This window comes from Nycticebus coucang, chromosome 1 (genome assembly GCF_027406575.1).
Source record: "Nycticebus coucang isolate mNycCou1 chromosome 1, mNycCou1.pri, whole genome shotgun sequence".
In the NCBI taxonomy this organism is placed as follows: domain Eukaryota; kingdom Metazoa; phylum Chordata; class Mammalia; order Primates; family Lorisidae; genus Nycticebus; species Nycticebus coucang.
The window spans coordinates 27,677,723-27,700,607 of NC_069780.1; the positions used below are offsets into that span (position 1 = coordinate 27,677,723).

At 39.6% G+C, this 22,885-nt stretch overlaps 1 pseudogene; it reads left to right on the forward strand.

Annotated features, from left to right (window-relative positions):
- Positions 1-16,276: 16,276 nt before the first annotated feature.
- LOC128590118 (THO complex subunit 7 homolog) lies at positions 16,277-16,915 on the forward strand (annotated as a pseudogene).
- Positions 16,916-22,885: the final 5,970 nt, after the last annotated feature.

Here is a 22,885-nt window from a genome sequence, read left to right on the forward strand (position 1 = left end):
AGAGATGAGGTCTTGTTTTGTTCAGGCTGGTCTCAAACTCCTGACCTCAAGCAACCCACCTGCCTCGCCCACCCAGAGTGCCAGGATCATATGTGCGAGCCACCATGCCTAGTCTGGATCTACTAACTCTTGACAGGAGAATGTCCAAGATAGATTTTATTTTTGACCATGGTTAGTGAGTATACTGGCACACAATGCCCTTCCAGTTAACTCAATCTACACAAAGGAGGTCTTACTCTTGTGGAGTGATCCAGCCAATGCTGTTCAGAGTATGAAATCTAGAACCTGGACTCTTACCAACCCAGAGAAGAAATTTGCAAAAATATATTTTTCAGATAACATATATAAATAAAAGTATTTTTAAAAAAATAAATATAAGCATTGCCACAAATCTCTCTCTCAATGTCATATAGTAAGTGCTAGGTCTAATTTAAGATATATTTATGCCTAATTCAGAATAGGAATTAGTTACTCTAATTCATTAGCCAAACTAAACCTACCAGGTAAAAGCAATGTCAATTGATCAGGCTTGTGAGTAAGCATCATGGTTTCAACAGTAAATGCTAAAGAAATCCGGCATGTCTTGTGGGCATGATTAGACAAAGGTAAGCAGGTGTGCACCAAAAGAGTTATTCTGAGTCTCAGTTTCCAAATCAAAGAAACTAAACTTTATCTCAGGAATAAAAACTTGTTTACTTGTGAACAAAAGCAAAAGGGTACCAACTGGGAGGGAACTGTGTGCCAATATGGCTGTTACCAGCACAAAAGACAACAGAGCCAACTGATAATCTCTCTCAAGGGCTTGGCAAAACGTCATAGCATATTAATGTAAGAAACAAAACTTTACCAAAAAATAGCTTATCAAGTGAGGCTTAATATCTAAATAAGTCTTAATGTGTTCTAATCCATTGTCCATAAGAATTGATTAGATGATGAAATTCAAAAACTGAAATGTAAGAGGTAACCAAAAATTTGACCTAAAAACATCATGGTCATGTTGGATATACAGTAGGTAAGTCTTAAATTTAGGTTTAGAGAATTGTCCAGAGAAATCTTTCTTATAAACACCATGCTTCTATGAAATTCTAACATTGAAACTTTCAGGGTAATCAATCTCCTAATTACCATGGCCCTTCACAGTTTATAAGAGCTTTTCTGTATTCCAAAATTTACAATTACCTTAATGCTTACCTCAAAGTACCCTTGTATTTCTAACTTACTTAGGTCAGAATACAGGGGATCTTAGAATACCTTTGAGAATTGCGTCACACAAACCTGGGCTTTGGAACCAGATTCACTTGGTTTTTTTTTTTTTTTTTATTAAATCATAACTGTATACATTGATACGATCATGGGGCATCATACACTTGCTTCATAAACCATTTGACACATTTTTATCATAGTGGTTAACATAGTTAACCAGATTCACTTGGTTCGGGGCTGGGAGCCTTGTTTGAATATGTATCACCTCAGCTTTCACATTCATAAAATGGGACTAATAATGACAACATTGCATGGGTGTCCTGAGGATTAGTGGTGAGGGTCATATCATAAAGCTCTTAGAACACTGCTAGGTTAATAATCAGTAGCAAATGTCATCATCATTAACTTCACTCCAGTAGGTTTCTTGTATTATTATTATTATTAATATTATGGTTTGGTTGCTTGATGTTTAAAAATATTTAACATATAACCACTTGAAACAACATGTTCTGAAGTCTAATCTCAGTAAAAACTGCCTTGTAAAAGTCAAAAACTATAACAAGACATAAAGAAGATTGTGATATATAAAATGATAAAGAAGTCAATTCAGCAACAGGATATAACAATTCCAAATATCCATGCATCCCACATTGCAACACCCAGAATTACCAAATGGACCTAATAAATTTTACAAAATGTTTCATCCAACAGCAGCAGTGTACATGTTCTTCCCTTCATGTCATGGACCTTCTCAAGGACAGACCATATATTAGATCATGAAATAAGCCTTGAAAAATTTTTAAAAATTAAAATTACACCAAGTATTTTCTCTGACCACAATGGAATAAAACTAGACATCAATTATAAGAGGAACATTGGAAAATATACAAATACATGGATATTAAATAATATGCTCCTGAATGAGGAGAAGAATCCACAGAAGGATCAATGAAGGGACTAAGAAGGAATGAAAAAATTTCTTGAAACAAATAAAAATGACAACATAACATATCAAAACCTATGAGATACAGAAAAAGCAATAATATGAGGAAAGTTTATAGCCATAATTGCCTACACCAAAAAGTAGAAAACCTTCAAATAAACAACCTAATTATACATATCAAAGAACTAGAGAAACTAGAGCAAATCAAACCCAAAAGTAGTAGAAGAAAAGACATAATAAAAATCAAAGCAGAAATAAATGAAATTGAAACAAAAATAAAAAAAGATCAACAAAACAAAAGGTTGGTTTCATGAAAAGATAAACAAAATTAACACATCTTTAGCCAGACTAAGAGAAAAGGAGAGAAGATACAAATAAATAAAATCAGAGGTGAAAAAGGAGACATCCCATCTGATATTGCAGAAATTCTAAGGAGACTACTATTCTAATAGAGACTACTATTAGCAAATATATGCCAATAAATTGGAAAACCTAGAAGAAATGGATGAATTCTTAGACACATACAACCTACCAAGATTGAACCAGGAGAAATCTAAAACCTAAATAAACCAATAACAATGAAGTAGAAGCAATAATAAAAATTCCCATCAAAGAAAAGCTCAGGACCCAATGGTTTCACTGCTGAATTCTTCTAAGCCTTCAAAGAAGAATTAATACCAACCCAACTTAAACTATTCCAAAAAAATGAGGAGGAGAGAATACTCCCAAACTTACTCTACAAGGCCTATATTACCTTGATACCAAAACCAGACAAAAACACACAGCAGCAATGACAACACTGTAGGCCATTATCACTGATGAACATAGATGCAAACATCCTCAATAAAATACTAACAAACTGAATTCAACAACATCCTTAAAAGATTATTCATGATGATGAAGTAGGATTTATCCCAGGGATGCAAGGGTGGTTCAACACATGCAAGTCAATTAATGGCATTGCTATTAATGCAATTAATGTCTTGTATTTCAACAGAACAAAATCACACGATTATTTCAATAATGCTGAAAAAGCATTTGAGAAAACTCAACATCCCTTTATGATAAAAACTGTCAAAAAATTGGATATAGAAGAAACTTATTTCAATGATGAAAGTCATTCATGTCAGACCCACAGACAGTATCACACTGAATGGGAAATAACTGAAAGTCTTTCCTCTAAGATCTAAAACAAGACAAAGATACCCTCTTTCTCCACTGGTATTCAGAATAGTATTGGAAGTTCTAACGTGAGCAATCAAACAAGAGAAAGAAGTAAAGGAAATCCAAATCAGAAAGGAGGAAGTCAAATTATCCTTGTTTTCACTAATATAATCATAGTATATCTAGAGAAATCTAAAACCTCAAAGAAAAAGCCTATTAAAACTGGTAAATAGGACAGCACCTGTGGCTCAGTGAGTAGGGCGCCGGCCCCATATACCGAGGGTGGCGGGTTCGAACCCAGCCCCGGCCAAACTGCAATAAAAAATAGCCAGGCTACTCGGGAGGCTGAGGCAAGAGAATCACTTAAGCCCAGAGTTGGAGGTTGCTGTGAGCTGTGTGATGCCACGGCACTCTACCGAGGGCCATAAAGTGAGACTCTGTCTCTTCAAAAAAACAAAAAAACAAAAAAAAAAATAGCCAGGCTTTGTGGCAGGCCCCTGTAATTCCCAGTTACTTGGGAGGCTGAGAATCACCTAAGTCCAAGAGCTGGAGCTTGCTATGAGCTGTGACACCATGGCACTCTACCGAGGGCAACAAAGTAAGACTCTGTCTCAAAAAACAAAAAACAAAAAAAACTAGTAAATTCCGTAAAGTTGCAGGATACAAAATCAGTATACAAAACTCAGTAATGTTTTTATATATCAACAGAAGACAATCTGAAAAATAAGCCAAGAAAGTAATGCATTTACAGTAGCTACAAATAAAACAAAATATCTAGAAATAAACTTAACCAAAGAATTGGAACATATCTATAATGAAAATTATAAAACACTTATGAAAGAAATCAAAGAGGGCACACACAAAAATGGAAAGATATTCCATGCTCAGGGATTGAAAAAAATCAGTGTTGTTAAAATGCCCATACCACTTGAAGCAATCTGCAGATTCAATGCAATCTCCATCAAATACCAATGACACTCTTCACACAAATAGAAAACATAATCCTAAAATTTATATAGAAGACTCAGAATAGCTAAAACTATTCTCAACAAGAAGAACAAAACTGAAGAATCATGTTACTTGACCTCAAATTATACTACAGAGCTGCAGTAACCAAAATAGCATGGTACTGGCATAAAAACAGACACACAGCCCAGTGGAACAGAATACAGAACTCAGAAATAAGTCTAGACATCCACAGTTAATGTATCTTTTACAAAGATGCCAAGAATGTGTAGTGGGAACGGACAGTCTCTTCAGTAAATGGTGCGGGAAAAACTGGATATCCACATGCGGAAGAATGAAATTAGACCCTTATCTATCACTGTATACAAATATCAAATCAAAATGGATTAAAGACTTAAATCTAAGACCTAAACTATGAAACTACTAAAAGAAAACATTGGAGAAATGTTTCAGGAAACTGATCAGGGCAAGGACGTCTTAAGTAATTTCCCAAAGCAAAATTAGACAAATAGGATCACATCAAGCTAAAAAGCTTCTGCATAATAAAGGAAACAATCAACTAAGAGAAAACAACTCATGGAATGACAGAAAATATTTGCAAACTACGCATGTGACAAGGGACTAATAGCTAGAATATTTAAGGAGCTGTAATAACTCAACAGGAAAAAATAAAACAATCTGATTAAAAAGTGGGCAAAGAAGACATATAAATAACTAACAGGTATATGAGAAAACACTCAATATCACTAGTCATCAGAGAAATGCAAATCAAAAATACAGTGAGATATCATCTCACCCCAGTTAAAATGGCTTTTATTAAAAAAAAAATATGCAACAACAAATGCTGGAGAAAATGTGAAGAAAGGGGAACCCCCATACATTATTGGTGGGATTGTAAATTAGTGCAACCACTATAGAGAATAGTATAGCAGTTCCTCAAAAAACTGAAATAGAATTACCATGTGATCCAGCAATCCCACTGCTGGGTATATCCAAAGGATGGGAGATCAGTATATCAAAAGGTATCTGCATTCCATGTTTATTCCAGCACTCTTTACAATAGCCAAGATTTGGAATCAACCTAACTGTCCATTAACAGATGAATACACAAAGAAATTGTGATACAGCAGCTTGGTGCCTGTAGCTCAGTGGCCAGGGCGCCAGCCACATACACCAGAGCTGGTGGGTTCGAATCCAACCCAGGCCTGCCAAACAACAATGGCAACTACAACCAAAAAATAGCTGGGTGTTGTGGTGGGCACCTGTAGTCCAAGCTACTTGGGAGACTGAGGCAAGAAAGTCACTTAAGCCCAAGAGTTTGAGGTTGCTGTGAGCTGTGACACCATAGCACTCTACCCAGAGTGACAGCTTGAGACTCTGTTTTACAAAAAAAAAAAAGAAAAAGAAAGAAAGAAATTGCGATACATATACACAATGGAGTACTTACTATATAGCCGTACAAAGAATAAAATCCTGCCATTTGAAACAATATGGATGGAACTGGGAACATTATGTTAGGTGAATAAGACCATCACAGAAAGATGAATCTCACATATTATCATTCATATGTGAGAGTTAAATATTAAAAAAAAAATTGATCTTATGGAGTCAGAAAGTAGAATGAAGGTTGCCAGAGGCTGGGAAAGGTGGTAAGGAAGGGGGATAAAGTAGAGATGGTTAATGGGTAAAAAATATAGTTGGATAGAATGAACAACAGTTGCTAACACAACAAAGTGACTAGAATAAGTTGGAGTATACTTCAAAATAACTAAAAGAGTGAATTGAAATGATAAACAGCTGAGGTGATGGCTCCTCCAATTACCCTGATTTGATTTATTTGCATTGTATGCCACTGAACATCACATGTACTGTACAAGGATATTAATGTACATCTGGTACGTTCCCATAATAATTAACATTTAGAAAAAAAAGTCTTGCCGACATTGACTATGAGGTCACAGAAGCCTTCAGAATTTCCTCAGCATATGGATACTAAAGCTCCTCCTGGACCTGGAAGTGCTACCAGAAATTAAGGTGGAACCAAACAGGCAAAATAAGATCCGTACATGGGTCGACAGGCCATTGGTTTGCCCAGGATTGAGGGAGTTCCCAGGATGCAGGCTTTTTAGTGCCAAAAGTAGGAGCGTCCCAGGCAAATGGCCACCAGCCAGTTAGCCCATCCACACTTTGCATGGCCTCAGGGTCTGTGAGTTTGGATGGCCTACAGGGTCATGCTAGCTTCGGGTGATCATCCCTGCTCTCTCTTAGCTCCGCTCCTTTGCTCTTCTGTCATGGACCGTGTCATGGACTCCATCCAGAATGCTGATCACCCTTCTCAGGATGACTGCAGAGTCAGGAGTATCATCTCCAGGGGTGACTGGTAAGTGCTCTGGCCAAGACACTAATGCCCTGAACTTCACAAAGAGCCCTGCTTCAGAAGCAAAGTGAGGTACTATGTGAGGAAGTGCTTATTAAACTTAATAAACTGTCAAACATTCAGCAAATGAAAATTAAATAGATATCTGGAAGGGTAAGAGAGAAAGAAAAGGGTCCTTGTGTGCACATGAAATGGATCTAGTTTATTGCTGAATCATTCTTAATAGCAGAAATAGTTATGTAATTGTACTCACTGAATGGTACACAAGGGCAAGTCACCCACAATTACAGTAAACACTGCTGACTTGTGCTGTGCTTAGGCAAACTCCTTGAGGGTGGAGTTTTATTTTGGCCTTTCTTCCTAAAATTTTCTTTCTCCAGCTATAAACTCAGGTGGTGAGTCCTAAGGCTGAATGCAAGCTGAAACTCATCCCCTCATGCCTTTGGCTCTGCCAAGCCTTCTGGGGACCCAGCACCTGCAGCTCTGCCCTGATATGAAAGCTTTTGCTAATCCTTTTGCAGGTACGCCTTACCAGCTTTCAGAGCTGCCACGGAGATTGTGTTTGGCAGTTTCAGATAATTTGCTTCTGCACGCACACCCTACTCACGAAAAGAATCCAAAGCAGATTTTTTTGTTGCAAGGCGAGGGCTTCACATCTGCTTCACATTACTCAGCTTACCAACTAAGTGTACTGGCTGATAAGAATTCCAATTCAAGGTCGAGGATTGTGGGGGAAAAAAAAAATCCAAGTTCTTTTTATTCTATTTATTATCTCCCTTTTTTAAAAAAGCACAGAAAAATCAATTTTGCCATGTATTTGGTTGAGGACATGTTGAAAATGACTCTAAGGCAGCAAGGCCACGTAGTTCTTCTTTCCAGAGGGTGAACCTTGAGCCTGTCTCTTGCAGAGGACAGGTGTGAAAATGTCACAGCAACTATAAAGGGAGTGACATGCCTAAGATCTGGAAGGCATGAGGCTCAACTTTGGGAAGGAGGCAGAGGTGGCTGTAGGGGGCTGTTCAATGATATATTCTCTGTAGCTATTTCTAGAGTTCCCCTCAGAACTTGTCATCCTACAGAGTAGGATTCTGAAATGTGAACCCAGAAGTGACCATAGACTAATTCATTGTAGAGGTTTGCACCATGTCCAGAGGGAACTCTCAGAAGAGCTGGTTCTGCAGCAGTGTGGCAGCTGGGGCAGGCAGAGAGGAAGCTCATTCGCCTCCCACCCCACTTCAACTCTCACAGTTTAGCTTTAACTGGCTTTATATTGGCAAGCCTTAGTTTGGGAGGAAAAGGAGGTTCCTCTGGGTTCTGGGGGTGAGGGGAGTATTGCCTTGTGTTTTTCAAAGCTTGGAAGTAGAAATATGAGTGAAACTCTTAAGACTCATTTGATGTCTGTATAAGGAAGAAAGTTTCAATCTTAAATGGGTTAACTTACGAAAGTTTTGAGGTGCTTCTCCTTAAAAGACTTCAGGATTGGGCGGCGCCTGTAGCTCAGTGAGTAGGGCGCCGGCCCCATATGCCGAGGGTGGCGGGTTCAAACCCAGCCCCGGCCAAACGGCAACAAAAAAAAAAAATAGCCGGGCGTTGTGGTGGGCGCCTGTAGTCCCAGCTGCTCGGGAGGCTGAGGCAAGAGAATCGCGTAAGCCCAGGAGTTGGAGGTTGCTGTGAGCCGTGTGAGGCCACGGCACTCTACCCCAGGGCGGTACAGTGAAACTCTGTCTCTACAAAAAAAAAAAGACTTCAGGATTGTTCCTACACGGAACAATGCAAATGGACCTCTTGCACCATTGGGAAGGTTAGACAAACTTCAGTGTTGTGTAAGTCTACGAAACATGAGAACTGGCAATTGAAAACACAAAGAGGTAGTGAGGAGTGCATGTGTGGGCCAAGTCTGCAGAGTTCATTGTGACTTCCTCCGTTCACTTCCCTGCACTGCTGTTGCTGGCTGCTGGAGAGGGGAAGCTGAACTTGCACCAGCACATCTCAGCAGGTGAACTGGAAAGTCCTTAGAGATCTATGTCTTCAAAAATAATTGTATCGCATTGAGCAAAGTGAAAGCGAGGAAGAGGAGACACCAACAGTAATTTGTTATAGTTTTAAATAGTATAAAAACCACAACACTCATCAACTTCTTTACTGTTTTGTTTGGTGTTATGGAGCTGGTGAAATCGCCTTTGTTGCCTGGGCTTCCGAGTACAATGGAAACGCTCCTGTCACAGTGAATCAGCTATTTCTGCTTTGGCTGCTCCACCCAGGTGCTCCTTGTGGCTTATATTATCTTTAAGATGGATAAAGACTAGATCAAGGGGAATGTTGAATTCCATCTCCCTGGGATTCTGTATTTTTATGAGGTTACTTGGGCCTAGAAACTTCTCACTTTTGTAAATTCAAAAGCTTGACTGATTGGAGTCTATGTTTGAGTAGATTCTGAAGTCTTTTATATTTTTATTTTTATTTTTTTTTGAGACAGAGTCTCACTTTGTCACCCTTGGTAGAGTGCTGTGACAGCTCACAGCAATGCTTGGGTTTCAGCGATTCTCTGGCCTCAGCCTGCCAAATAGCTGGGACTACAGGTGCCCACCACAATGCCTGGCTACTTTTTGTTTGTTTTTTCTTGTAGTTGTTATTGTTGTTTAGCAGGCCTGGGCCAGGTTCAAACTTGCCAGCCCTGGTTTATGTAGCCGGCGCCCTATCTACTGAGCTATGAGCGCCAAGCCTGAAGTCTTATTCACATCAATTATGCTCACGAAAAATTAATAAACACTAGGTGCTAATTTATTAATTTATAATCTCTGGCAATGTACACTTTGAACATACTCTGCATAAGAAACATGATGGCTGATATAATATTTAAAACATTTATTCACCCAAAAGACTGATCAATCAGAATGAGTCCACAGCCCTGAATAGCAGATGCTGGTTGGCTTGCCATTTCGGGACATGTCGGGTAGACGGCAGCCCTGGAAATGTGGTGAGAGTTAATATTTCAGTAATTCTATTAATTTGTAATCAATTTGTGTGGGTTATTTCATTGAAAGCTCAAAATTGATCCTTTAAGGAAGGTGTCTAAGAAGCAAGGGCTCAGAGATTTTAGATACTTTGCCTTTGGTCTCACAAGTAGTAAAATGTAGCATCTGGTTTTACACACAGGTTCATGGGTACCACACTATAAAATGTACTCCCTCCTGGTAAATTCACAAATGAAACAAATTTAGATCATGTGGTCAACTAACGTTGATATAAGAGCAAAGGAGTCATTGTTTCTTAAAGGAATTCTTTAACAGTTTTCCTTATGAATTCCAGGACTATCTCTAAAAGGTAAAAGCAAAAGCTTTTACTTAGTTTACTTAGATTACACAGGCTGGGCTACAATGCCTCAGGTTTCTAGGCATTTCTTCAGGGCTATTATTTTGCTTGTACTAGATTCAGCTGTCTATCAATACTTGGCAGGAATGAAGCTTACATAAGAGTAAGGCATTTTATTCTGGATAAATGTTTGTCAACTTTGGTGGCACATTGGGAAAGACCTGAAAATCTATTAAAAAATACAAAACCTGGCCAACTCCCACGTGCCCTCCTTTTAACTAAACACTGTTTGGGGTCCATCTCCCCAAGTGATTACAGGGTGAAGCCTGTCTGGGACCAGTTTCTTCCCAACTAGCAGTGCCACTAACAGCTTGGTCTCAGCCAGCATCAATCCTGTTAGTGGTCCATAATGAGAAAGGCTTCAATATTGAGAGTATTTAAAAACTTCTATAGCAACCTGGCAAATTAAGTTTATGTCTGTTAAATCTAATAATTTTTAAAATGAGCTAATATTTTGTAGCTCTTTAGTTTTTTGTTATATTTTTCTAGTAATTTATTTTTATTGTATGTTACAAACAAATCAGTCCATGGCGGTTTGGGGGAGAGTTGAAAGTGGTCTTTACCAAAGATGGCTTAAGAAACACAGCGCAGAACCACATATTAGGATCACCTTGGTTCGTCCTAAACACTGTACTTTGGGGGATTTGCCACTATAACATTTGTCCCTGCAAGACTGGTGCTAAATCCTTTGTTGTTGTTTTTTTTTGTTTCATTATCAAGGTCAAGTATGGCATCATGCTGAAGGTCAAGGGTTGGCCTTGCCTTTGCTAGTTCCCTTTCAGATGACATAGGGGCACTCTCTTTCTTCTATAAATGTGCCTGGCAAAAAATGGAAATGAGTGAGTATGAAACTGCATATTGCCTGTAAGTGATAAAAGCAGGCAGGGGGAGGTATGCCTGTCTGATATCTGGGGTTCCTCAGCTAAACACACTTCTGGAAGAAAGAGCCCTGGGCATCATTGCAGAACCTGTGGTCAAGCAGCCCTGTGATCTTGTTTTCTCTTTTCTGGCACTAGGAGTGAAGTTACATGACAAAATGGAGCCTTATGACAGTTTTCTCTGAAGACAAGGTCAGGAATTATATAACCATGAGAAAGCTGGTGACTAAACTGAGGTCAGAGCTAAAATTCTGCAGGATAAGTCAAAGCTGAGAATGAGTTTGTGCTTTGTCCTGAATTATTTCAAAACTAAAAACTTCCAATTTTAAAATTAAAAAAAGGTTTAAATATCCCTAAAACACAGTGAACTTATTTTCCTAATCAATGCACAGTCTGAGAAAGAGTTTTGACTTTGATGTTGTCCATGTCACTTCCATTTTTGAGACCTAGTATGGGAAATCTAACTTGGACACTCAGATGTGCGAATTTCTAAAACATTTCAAGGCTTTCTGGAAAAAGTGGAACAGAGTGTTTTATATAAAAAAATGATTGCAAGTCAGAGATACAGTGAAATTTTTACCAGTGTGTTGGAAAGAGAATAGATGATCTCCTTCCTTCTGAAACTATGGTGTGTCATTTGCTAGAAATGACCTTGGTGATTTGTGCTCTCTACATGTATTTCTCTTTATAACTGAATGTTCCTTCAATTAATAGTAGCTAATGTTTATTAGCTCACTAAAGCATTATCTCATTTGATCATAAAACTATAAAGAAGATAATATTATTAAGTCCATTTCAGAGTGAGGGACTAAGACACAATGTCCCTCAGAGGGAATCTCACAGGGGAAGTGACATGTTACATGAGGGACACAGAGCCTATGGGTATTTGAGGGACTGTTTATAAAATAGGTCAACAAAGAGGGAAAAGAAGAAGAGAACAAGTTAAAAGAAAAAAAAAAAGGATATAGGAAATGAGCTGAAAGCAGACAAGTGGTCTGAGTCCTGGAGCCAATTCTAACATGAGCCAGCCCCCAACATGAGAGTCCCCAGGGCCCCACATCCACGGAGCAGAGGGCAGTGTCTTGCTCACCAATGCCTAGAATCTCACTCAAGAATCTCAAGAAAAAAGAAAGGGCTCTAGAATACAAACTCCCAGGCACAGTCAGGCTAGTGTGAATTTAACAAACTCTTGGGCAAACCGTCCAAATCACTATGTCCATGGCTCAACTTCCTCTTTTTGATCTGTTGAATCCTCAAAGAGTCAACTACCCTATTTTCATTGCTATCATCACCTGGGACCCTGTAGGAACCAAACTTGAAATGAGGTGCTAAAAAAGAATTGAGACTTAAGGGAAAACAGATAAGGATTTGCATTCCAGGTATGAGACCTCAGGCTAGTGGCTTCATTTCTTGCAACCACATTTTTCTCATCTGCCGACTGGAGAAGAAGGGAGACCACATTGAACAGGGTTTAAAAGTTTAATCTCTGGACTCTGACATCCAATTAAGAAAATGGTTAACTTTGACAAATTACCTAATTTCTGTAAGGCTTAATTTATTCATTTGTAAAATGAGGATAATACTAATAACACTTATTTCACCCAATTGTTATGAGGATTGAATGAGATACCATATAAGAAATACTAGACATATTCCATGACAAACTGTTAATTATCAAGTGTTAGCTTTTATTATCATTAATAAAGATCAACGTTAAGCCTGACACAGTGTAGCTGTCCAGTGTGTGGTAGCTACCTGTAATTATTAGGATACTATTAGGTGAGCTTTGAATAATTTATATGCACATTATTTTGTCTGAGCTGCCACTCTCAATGAGTAGTCAAATGATGAAAGCCTAACTTTCTAGTTCTTTTTTATCTAGATAAATGAGCTTCCTTAAGAAATCTAGGCTCAGAGTGTAGGTGAAATCTCAAGCAAGCTTGAATACGGCCTTGTGCTGGTAAGAAAGGAGGTATACTGGGTTGAATGGCATCCCTCCAAAATTCATGTCCCCAGAACCCTAGAATGTGATTATTGTCCTTACAAGAAGGTCAGGCAGAGACACACTGAGGAGAACAGCACGTAGCCACAGAGGCAGAGTTTGGAATGATGCATTTACAAGCCATCTACAATGCTGGTGACCACTAGAAATTAGGAGAGAGGAATGGAACAGATTCTGCCTCAGAGATTCCGGAAGGCTCCAACCTTGATGACACTTTGGTTTGGGGCCTCTGGCCTTCAGAATCTATGAGAGAATAAATTTCTGTTCTTTAAGCTGCCGTGTTTGTGTGCCCTTTTTTGGAAGCCCTCAGAAAAGAATAAGTGAGGGATCTCCAGCCAAAAGGAGGAGTGTTGCAGTATCTCTCCTCTCTAAGCAAAGTCATCAAGGAGGGGAGAAGAAGGTGTGTATATGTGTCCCAAATGTACCCCGACAAATGCAGGACCTCACAAAGGGGGTTACAGAAGACATCGCAAGGGTAGATGCACATTCTGTTACACCAGGGGCCTACTGGGCACCTGAGAGTAGTTTTATGAAGCACAGGTGGGTGGCCAGGCATGCAAGGGCAGGGAAAACAAATTGCATTAAAAGGAACAAAATATTTAGAGATTGGGCTGCCCAAGTACTGCAAGGGTGACCCACCATACAAATTTAGGGTCTGGGTACCCCAGGCAATGCTAACTCACATAGGCGATAAGCTAATTACCTTCTCATATTTCAAAGATAATACTGATACCTAAGTCTAAACTACTTATTACATAAAAGTTATACCAACCAGTTTTTAATTTTAATCAGGGGATAACCCATTAACAAAACAAAATTTTTAGAAGTATGTTTTGTCTTGTTTTTTTGCTGAACTATCCAGGGGCCACTTTGCTAAGATCTCATGTATTTTAATAATTCCTGGGAAACCTTTCTTGTCAAACTCAAACAGATTTATTCAACAGGCAGCAAAGCAAATGAGCAGTGAGAAGGAGCCCGGTCATAGTGAGAGTGAGATTTCTCTCCAGCAGCTGAAAGAAGTGGAAGGACTAGTCCTTCAAGGTGAAGGCTCACAGTGGGATCAATGAGGAGTGACTGGGATGTGAGAAGGAAAGAGCTGAACCAAACTGGAGCCTGAGAAACTTAGTTCACAGGACCTACTAAAAGTCACAAACATCGGAAGTGTGAAGTGGCCACATATTTACTTAAATCTTTCTTTCACTCAATAAGTTTTTTTTTTTTTTTAATCAGTTTCTACTGGGCTGGGCATGGTGGCTCATGCCTGTAATCCCTGCACCTTGGAGGGCCAAGGGGGGTTGCCTGAGCTCACAGGTTCAAGACCAGCCTGAGCCAGAGTGGGACCTTGTCTCTAAAAATAGCCAGATGTTGTGGTGGGTACCTGTAGTCCCAGCTACTCGGGAGGCTGAGGCAAGGGGATTGCTTGAGCCCTGGAGTTTGAGGTTGCTGTGAACTGTGATGCCATGACACTTTGCCAAGCGTGGCAAAGTGAGACTCTGTCTCCAAATTTAAAAAAAAAAAAATTAGTTTCTACTATGGACCTAGGTACTGGGATGTAGCTGGTGGGGTCAGGTATTAAATTGATTATGAGGTAGTTTCTATTCCAAGAAGCTTAGAATATAATAGAGTCTCCATAATCTTTTGTCTCAATAATCTTTTATTCTCAAATAACCCCACCTTTAAAAAGAAGAGCCACTCCCTTCAAAACCCCACTTGTTCAAATGCAGCTAAAAGGGTTTTGACGCTGACTCTCCGTTGCCAGTCACTCCCTCCGGTGTGGGACAAAACCAGCAACCTCGGACTGGCTCATCCTGGCATTGAGGGACGATTGATCAGTGATACTTACAAAAAAAAAAAAGTATTAATTGAAAGTGGGAAATGTGAAAGTTGTCAGAATCATATGCAGTCATGTGTGTTAAAAAACAAAACAAAACTGAGAAATAGAGCTGGGGAGGTGGAGAAGGGTGGGGTCTCATGCTTGTGTGGCACATGAAAAAAAAAATTACAAGACTCTGCAAAACCCACAACCTCTCACAAAATCTGTCACAAACTTACACAAAAAATACTTCTGTGAGGACATCTGCCCAGGCAACTTCCTTTCAATCTTAGACCCATGTTATCCTTGTTATGATCTTTGTAGCCAGGGAGAATTATCTCAGTATAATTAAGTACTCCTTCTCAATTTTCCTTTCAAACCTTCTGTCTCAGCTGGGTGCAGCAGCTCATGCCTGTAATCCTCTGGGAGGCTGAGATGGGTGGATTATTTGAGTTCAAGAGTTCAAGACCAGCCTGAGTGAGAAAGAGCAAAAGTAGAAAAACTAGCTGGATGTGGTCGTGGGTAACTGTAGTCCTAGCTACTTAGGAGACTGAGGCAAGAGGATTGCCCAAGCCCAAGAATTGGAGGTTGCTGTGAGCTATGACAACATGGCATTCAACCCAGGCTGATAAGAGTGGACTCTGTCTCAAAAACAAACAAACAAAACTTCTGTCTCCTTTTATCTCCCTGAAAATACGCATAGTTTACTAGGGTGCTTGTACTCCAATTGCAACACCCCATTCCTAAATAAACGTCATTTTCTCTTGACAGTACTGACATGATTACGGGGCAGTTTATGTTCCAAGAGGCTTAGAAAATAATAGATTCCAAATAGCCTTTTGTCTCATTAATCTCTTGTCCCCAAATAATCCTACCTTTAAAAAAGAAGAAGAAAGATAAAATATGGGCTACTTGGTGTTCAGCAAAAACATGTTCTAAACGTGCATCACCAATTACATTTTCCTGTTCTTTTGGTGAAAGTCATTTTCTTGAACATCCTGTTTTAGTCTTTAAAATGGTAATGCCACTTTTGATTAAAAAGTAACATTTTTCATATTTTAAAGCACATACATTTTTTGAATTCCTTTAAATTCCCTTAGCATTTCTGTAAGCTCAACTACTCTTCTGGTTTTGCTCTTCTCATATTTCCTTATCAATTTCTACCTTAGAGATGAGAGAGGTCTGAAGGAGTGCTAGCCAATGTCATTATCACAGGGACAACTAGGCCATGGTATGGAGGGGTGCTTTACACCAGGTTAGGGCCAGCAGCAAGTTTGAGGTCAGTCGTCTAACAAGCTTAAGCTAGACTGGCTCTGATACTTATCAGCTGACCATGGCAAGTTACTAACTATCTAGATCTCAGTTTAAACTTTTGTCAAATGAGGATGTTTTAATACCACATGGGAATTCTGTAAGAATGAGATGTGTCGAACAGTGTAACTGTGATAGGAACAGCTTTTAGGAGCTTGCGCCACTACTGTAGCCGCCGCACACACCACGGGAGCCATGACTGACGAATACTGAAGACCAACTACAGCTTCTTCAGTCTCCCATAAATATGGTTTCCCTCAACGGAGCTTTTGAAAAGAATCAAGCTGAAGCGAGTGACAAAGTCATAAGGCAACGTCTCCTAATTGCTGGAGATGGTGCTGGAGATGATCAGAGAATTAATCTGCTGGTAAAGAGCTTCAGTAAATGGTACAAGTCTGGATCCCAAGAAGAAGGGCATAGCCAGTTGCAGGGCATGCTGAGCACGCTGTCTCAATGTGGATTTTCGGTGGGCAAAACTTTGTTGGTATATGATATGCATCTAAGAGAAATGGAAAATTATGAATAAATTTACAAAGAATGCAGCATTGCTGGAGCACATGAAAAGACTGCTGAGTGTGAAAAGCAAATTCTTTAAGCAAAATGAATATGAAAAAATCACCAAAAATATGATGCTTTGGCAAAAGCGAGCCAGCATCATCCAGACAGGTGTGAAACATTAAAGGAACTAGAGGCTCTGGGAAAAGAATTAGAACAGCTCTAACATATGAAAGAAAGCGCTGAAGATAAGCTGGAGTTGAGATAGAAACAGTTTCATGTTCTTCTTAGTACCATCTATGAAGTTCAGCAAACACTGGAAAATGGTGCAAAGCTCTCAAAGGTAGAAGCAGCTGAAGAAATAAGCTTGGAAACAGAACCTAAGCCATAGATAGACTAATCACTCATCAGTCCTAAGAATATTGAAGTTCTACTGATCTTAAGTGTCTTTAAAATATATTGTGCTCTTGAGATATTTGAAGTTTTGGCAGTGAAATATTTTGCTTGTAAATATTCATATACATTTCATTCATGTATCTTCACATAAAGGAAAACGATTTCAACATAGATTTGTTTTTATTGAAGTTTTATTCTTGAGAGGTAGGAGGCAACATCAAAAAATGTTTAATGAAATACTTTCAAACTGGAAAAAAATACCCAGCTTTTAGTCTTTTTTATTGTTTTATACAATTCCTAAAGTGAACGAACAAAATTACCTTAAGAAAATTCTTTACGGCAGTTAGAAATTTGTTTGCATTCAAGGAACAGAATGCTCTAAAATTAAATTTTTTTTTTTTAATTCACAAGGGAAGAAGTTTAGAGGTTGGTGACTGCTGGGCTTGGCCAAGGGCCCCAGTGATGCCAGGACTTTGGGCTGGCTTTTGTCCTTCCTCTCATGCTAGCAAGACAGCCGCTATAGCCATATCTCATCCTCGCACAAACACTTGAATCCAGAAAGGCATGAAGTAGAGTTTCTGTTCACATGCCTCCTTTTTATGGAAAATAGTCTTTCACAAAAAGCATCCCAGTGATATTCCTTTACAACTTTCACCAGAACTAGTCACCAGGGCAACCCTAGACCAGCCAGGGGTAGGGGATCCCTTTAAACAAAGCCCAGATTCTTTTACTCAGGTAGACAGGCAATATGTGGGAAGTGGCCCACTGGGCAATATCACTGTGTTCAGGACTCCACAACCACAGTCCCTATTGCTGAAATTATGCTGTGGAGGAATAAATCAGTATCGGGAATAAATCAGCTATCTCCCAATAACTGAGAGTTGGTCAGAAACTCACAGGAAGGTCAGGTTTCCTTTAGTTGAATGTAAATAACTTCGCAGAAATTCAACACTACACAAAGCTGCTTTGTGTCCATGATGAATTAGCTAAAACATGGCCACTCTGTAATTATGTCTGAGCGTGTGTATGCATGTCCACACACACACACACACACACACACACAATTATTCAAGTCACAAAAATGACCAAACATCCTATCTTCCTAACTTGTAAAAAAAAATGTCCATAAATATTTGGATACTCCTCCATTTAGGGAGAAGAACTTCCCCTCCCCTTGAGTGGATTGAACTTAGTGACTTAATTCTAATCCATAGAATAAGATGGAGGTGACAGTACATAGTTTCGAGACTATGTCATTAAACTCATTGGAATGTGTTCCTCAAATAACCCCCATGTCAGATCTTTTACACTGGGGCCTTGTTGTAAGCGTCCCTGTGGAGAGAAACTGAAGCCACATGAGTAAGGTTGGAAGCCAAACTCTGGCCCCAGTTAAGCCTTCAAGGACTACAACCCCATCTGATATCTTGAGTGAAACTTCAAGTGAGACCCTAAGCCAGAACTACCGGTTAAGGCTTTCCTAGATTCTTGACCCCTAGAACCAATATGACGTAAAACATGGTGATTGTGCTAAGCTGCTAAATTTAGGGATAAATTGTTACACAGCAAAGATGACTATGACACCTGTTTAAAATGAGTAACTACTGCTTTTTTACCAATTATAGGTTGATTTGCATTTTCTTCTTCTTGCCTTCTTGATAAACATGAAATGCCCTGCTTCCTGACAGTATCCAGTTCAGAACAAGGCTCCACTTCCTTAAACCCTCCCTAGTCTTACCCGACACAGCACAACTCTTATAAGTTCTTTCCAACATCCTTCTATTGAGATGCCTCATGGTTCCCAATGGTGTGTTGTCTCTTATTAGTAGGCAAATAAACCCAACCCTTTCTTTGATTACAAGTGCCTTCCTGATGGACTTAAACTAAAAGCATCAAAAATAGTTTGAAGTTGGCTGGGTGTGGTGGCTCACACCTGTAATCCTAGCACTCTGGGAGGCTGAGGCAGGAAGATCATTTGAGGTCAGGTCTTCAAGACCAGTCTTAGCAAGAATGAGAGCCTCATATCTACAGACAATGGAAAAATTATCTGGGTGTGGTGGTATGCACCTGTAGTGCCAGCTAGTCTAGAGGCTGAGAGTTAGAGTGGTACAGTGGCTCGAGGTAGCTGCTGAAGTAATTGAAAAGAATAAGTAAAGTTTTAGCAAGAAAAATAAAGTTTATTAACAACTCACATAGAAAGCCATGGTCTGTCCTAGTGACTATAGGCACCAGGGGTTTTATACACAACTTTGGAAGTCTCTCAGAGTCTTAATTAACTCCTTTCTCAAAACAACCCACCTGCAAGGTCTTGAAAACAACCCACTGGCAAAGTCTAGCCTCATTCCCATAATAGCCCAGGTCAGCCTGACCCAAACCAAGGCAAAATAGCCTGGTCATATCTGTCATCTATACTGCTCTTATCTAGCTACCTGCCTAACAGCAGGAGGGTCACTTGAGCTAGGATGACACCACTGCACTCTTACCCTGGCAACAAAGCAGGACTCTGTCTCAAAAAAATAGTTTACTATTGGGCAGTAAGTTCTTGCCCTGTGTATGAATAAAAATCAATCCAAGCTGTTAATAGACATGATTATATAAATACTAGCTAATATTTATTGAATGTTTTTCATGTACTAGATACAGGGCTAAGTGTTGTGTATACATTTTATCATTTTATTCTAATAAAATAACTTTATGAAGTAGCTGATTTTATTACCCTCAGATTACAGATGAATAGACTGAAGTATTGATAGGTTAAATAATCCAATGTCACACAGCTAAGCAGCAGTGAGAATTGAACCCAGACTTCCTCCAGAGCAAAACTGTTAATGGATAACCACCCCCACCACCAAATGTGTACCATACTATATACCTACATCTAATAGCCAGTGATTTCAGGACATTTCCTTCAGCCTAATATCCAGCTACCCTACTAATTGGTGCTATGTCCAGAGCCCTACCTTTTCCTCTGAACAGATTTCAGATGTTCTTTATTGAGTCCTTTAGGGAAGCGGGGCAAGAGTTCTATGGCTAAAGCAATTTGAAAACCATGAATCTTCACCTCTTCTATAATAGTCACAAATCTAGACTCCAAATCCCCCCCAGACTCCAAATTTTAGGATATTTAAGTGTGAAACCTTTTTCTTTGAAATAAAATATACATCTTTTTACTGGGCTTTTCCCCAGCCCAGTAAGTAATCACAAAAAGGAATAATGAATATATTAAATATTTTGCCGAGCAGTGATTTCCTGTTTCCTGTTTGGCTCTATTTATTACTTCTCACAAAGAACAATCTCCGGCAGAGCAAGACAAATAAAGCAGCAGAGGCCTGGGGAAACCCTGGCATGGCAGAGAACACAGGAGAAGAGGACAGCCTGGCGTGAAGAACAGCAGCTGAGGAGGTGAAGTGCTCCCAGGGGTAGGCTCAGAGAGGAGAGGCACATGTGTTTTAACCAGAAGAAGAAAACCAGGAAATTGGAGTTGTCTGAATGAGCCATTATTTGTAAGGAAGGCTGTGAGGTGCCTGAGACTCTCCCTCACACCCCTCATCTAGCCATTCCACTCATTCATTTAGATAACCACCTCCTGAAACCAGTTCAACATCATGTGCAAAATAAAAGACACATTATGGTAGAAAACAAAAGACACAGTGGCATAAAAAGTTTAGTAAGGTAACATTAAATTAATCCAATAAGGAGCATTGGATTAATTTGGAGGGCAGGGGTGCTAGAGTCTGAATGGCCCTGGAGATAGACAAGCCCACAGGACGCCTCTTGCTTGTGGCTAACCTCAGATATACTTTTGTATACTGGGTCACAAATTTCCTCTGTTTCATCAGTCTTTGCCTTGGCACCCACTAGAGTGCTTCATACAACCCAGGATCCCCAAAGGATCTCCCTGAATTAGAATCCGGGTCTTCCTTACCTCTGTCTCCCCTGATTTGTCCCCTTCCTTATACTCTTCCTTTTTTTTGCTACGTATGAGGGGAGAGCTCACCTACTCATCTAAAAACTTATCTGGGCTCATGAATTAAAATGCTCCTGTACTAGGGAAGCTCAAAATTGCTTCTATTACTGGGATTTCTAGAAAGGTCTGTAGTCAGTCTGGGGTAGTCTGAGTTGTGTCATGGTCACACCGCACCCTGCCTATTCTGCTCTGTGAGGGATCCCAGTGTCAGGATCCAGCTTCAGTTCATGCTAAAACCCCGCTCCAAGGAAATGCGGATTCTATCCCCTCATCTTTTCATTCACCAGTGGAGGTGTAAAAGTCCACAAAACAAATCAAGTTAGTCTAAAATGATGAATCCAAATGAGCGCATTATAAAGTTTTTAAGTACACTATTAGGTTGGAATAGTTCCTTTTAAAGAGAAAAATATGAAAAGACTGGGTAACATAGATTTATTGTTTGAATTATCATGTATAAAAACTTAATGATTGATCAAAAAAATATTAGCTTTATTTTTTCTTCACAGCCTGTTAGATCTTTCTAGATAAAAACAATTTGCTTAGTCCTTTTCAGTTTTGTTCTTATTCGGTGTTTTATAGTGAACAAAAACATGGTGGTTAGAATCTAAGCTTGGCCGAGTACTTGCCATATACCTTGAACAAGGTGCTACACTTTTCAGAAACCCAGTAAATAAGGCATGTCCAGAGGGGATGTTATAAAGGTGGAATAAGATAACAAAATAAAGTGCACATTGTAATAGGTACTTACTAGGATAACTTTATCTGTGCTTGCTAATTATTATTTTCATTTTTCAACCCAAATGGCTACAGACGCACTCTAAGCTAATCAATCTTCTGGATATCACCTATTTTCTCTCCCAGGTTCTCCCTCTACCCTGCTTTATCCCTGGGGCAGGCTAACTAACTGACTAAGGTGGGCCAGTCAGGGATGCTCCCACTGGATTTTGGCCGAGTGAGGATTCCCTGATAGGCAGGGGAGCAGAGTACAGAAGAATGAAGTGCAGCTCTGCTGGCTCCCTCTACCAAAGGGACCCCTGTCCACAGAACCCTCTCCATCGAGCTCTCTCTCCAGCTTCCAGTAAATTCTCCCTGTCTCTCAGCACACTAGATCCAGGATACCAAACTACTTCTCGTTGCTTTTTAAAAATAGTATACACAGCTTTCGAATTAAACTCTATTGAACTCTTTTCAACAACTCGGCTTGAAGACACCATCTATTTCCTACTAGAACAAGAAATGATAAAATAATTGTTACAAGCTTCTACTGTTATTTCTTCCTAATAGCTTAAGTTTTGATTCAACGGTAAATGTTATATCTATAAAATCACAGATCCTTCCACGAGGCTTGTTGTCATAGATGACAGAAATGCATGCTCTGAAGGAGGTTTGGTTGAACGGAAACTTTGGTTTCAAAGAGAACTGGGTTTTGGAGATAAATTTACCATTTTCAAACTAAGTGGTCTTTTCACAACTTTTTTTCTAAGTCTCAATTTTCTCATCTGTAACATAAATAACGTGTGTAATAGTTCCTAACTGGTTAAGGGGGTTAAACGGAATAAGGTGCTTAGCACAGACTAAACGAGATGATTACTCAATCAAAGGGCAGTTGATCTGTCAAATCTGCCCTTAGTACCGTAACATTCCCTGCCACGCTGGAGGAACTGAAAGCTCAGGCATTATATAACAAAGCCAGCGTGAGAAGGGAACAGGGTGGCTGGGGGGTATTGGATGTGTGTTTAGCGCCCTCTGGCTGCTGAACAAGTCTTTCTTTGTGGCCTAATTCTAGTTATTTTTCTTAACTCCGGTTCCTTATCATCCCACCAGAGGCGGCGTTTAAAACACAGATAGGGGCCCTACAGAATTTTTGCAAAACTCCTCAGATGTTTCTGATGCCTGGCGTTGGCTGGGAACCCTTACTCTTTAGCCCAATGGACACTGGTACCATTCTGGGCTTACGCAGTCCTCGATGGTTCTGCCCTGCAGCCTTCTCTGATCCGTAGC